Raw genomic sequence first — 2,297 nt, 5'->3', positions numbered from 1 at the left:
GTTTTGCGCGGTTTATTAAAGCAAGTTTGTTTTCCTTTTACACAAACTTGTTGTTATTATTACGCTTAGCATATTTACTACACAAATTTTTAGGTCTAGACCAACGTTTGGGTCAACCGCCATCGAATTCTAAGAACGTTCAAAATTAAATTGTTTTGCGCGGTTTTATTAAAGCAAGTTTGTTTTGCTATTACACAAACTTATAGGTATTATTACACTTAGCAAATTTACCACACAAATTCTTGGGTCTAGACTCAAGTTTCGTCGAATTCTGAAAACGTTCAAAATTTAGCTGTTTTGCACGGTTTCATTAAAACAAGTTTGTTTCCCTTTTACACAAACTTGTAGTTATTATTATGCTTAGTAAATTACCACACAAATTCTTGGGTCTAGTCCAACGTTTGGGTCAAATTTTGTGTCCAAAATTTAGTTGTTTTGCGCGGTTTTATAAAAGCAAGTTTGTTTCCTTTTTATACAAACTTGTAGTTATTATTACACTTAGCAAATTTACCACACAAATTCTCGGGTCTAGGCCAACGTTTGGGTCAAGTTTCGTCGAATTTTGAAAATGTTCAAAATTTAGCTGTTTTGCGCGGTTTTATTAAAACAAGTTTATTTTCCTTTTACACAAACTTGAAATTATTATTACGCTTAACAAATACCCGCACAAATTCTCGGGTCTAGAAAAATGTTTGGGTCAAGTTTCGTCGAATTCTGAGAACGTCCAAAATTTAGTTGTTTTGCGCGGTTTTATAAAAGCAAGTTTGTTCCCTTTTATTCAAACTTCTAGTTATTATCACGCTTAGCAAATTTACCATACAAATTCTCGGGTCTAGACCAATGTTTGGGTCATGTTTCGTCGAATTCTGAGAACGTTCAAAATTTAACTTTTTTGCGCGGTTTATTAAAGCTAGTTTGTTTCCCTTTTACACAAACTTGTACTTATTATTATGCATAGAAACTTTACTACACAAATTCTTTAGTCTAAACCAACGTTTGGGTCAGGTTTCATCGAATTCTTAGAACGTTCAAAATTAAGCTGTTTTGCGCGGTTTTATTAAAGCAAGTTTGTTTTCATATTACACAAACTTGTAGGTATTATTACGTTTAGCAAATTTACCACACAACTTCTTGGGTCTAGGCTCAAGTTTCCTCAAATTCTGAGAATGTTCAATATTTAGCTATTTTGCGCAATTTTATTAAAGCAACTTTGTTTCCCTTTTACACAAACTCGTTGTTATTTTTACGCTCAGCAAATTTACCACATATATTCTTAGGTCTAGACCAACGTTTGGGTCAAGTTTTTTCGAATTCTAAAAATGTTCAAAATTTAGCTGTTTTGCGCGGTTTCATTAAAGCAAATTTGTTTCCCTTTTACACAAACTTGTATTTATTATCACGCTTAGTAAATTACCACACAAATTCTCGGGTCTAGACCAAGTTTTTGGTCAACTTTCGTCGAATTCTGAGAACGTCCAAAGTTTAGTTGTTTTGTGCGGTTTTATAAAAGCAAGTTTGTTTTCCTTTTATACAAACTTGTAGTTATTATTACGCTTAAAAAATTTACCACACAAATTCTTAGGTCTAGAGCAACGTTTGGGTCAAGTTTCGGTGAATTTTGAGAACGTTCAAAATTTAGCTGTTTTGCGCGGTTCTATTAAAGCAAGTTTGTTTCCCTTTTATACAAACTTGTAGTTATTATTACGCTTAGTAAATTTACCACACAAATTCTTCTGTCTGAACCATCGTTTGGGTCTGGTTTCGTCGAATTCTGAGAACGTTCAAAATTTAGCTGTTTTGCGTGGTTTTATTAAATTATATTTGTTTCCCGATTATACAAACTTGCAGTTATTATTACGTTTAGCAAATTTACCATAAAAGTTCTTGGGTCTAGACCAACTTTTAGGTCAAGTTTCATCGAATTTTGAGAACGTTCAAAATTTAGCTGTTTTGTGCAGTTTTATTAAAGCAAGTTTGTTTCCCTTTTTTACTCAAACTTGTACTTATTATTATGCTTAGCAAATTTACCACACAAATTCTTGGGTCTAGACCAACGTTTGGGTCAAGTTTCGTCGAATTCTGAGAACGTTCAAAATTAAGCTGTTTTGCACGATTTTATTAAAGCGAGTTTGTTTTCCTATTACACAAACTTGTAGTTTATTATTACGCTTAGGAAATTAACCACACAAATTCTTGGGTCTACACTCAAGTTTCGTCGAATTCTGAGAATGTTCAACATTTAGCTATTTTGCGCGATTTTATTAAAGCAAGTTTGTTTCCCTTTTACACAAACTTGT

The sequence above is a fragment of the Sesamum indicum genome, unplaced genomic scaffold (assembly GCF_000512975.1).
Source record: "Sesamum indicum cultivar Zhongzhi No. 13 unplaced genomic scaffold, S_indicum_v1.0 scaffold00110, whole genome shotgun sequence".
Classification (NCBI taxonomy): Eukaryota; Viridiplantae; Streptophyta; class Magnoliopsida; order Lamiales; family Pedaliaceae; genus Sesamum; species Sesamum indicum.
Note: the sequence above shows the minus strand (reverse complement) of the source record.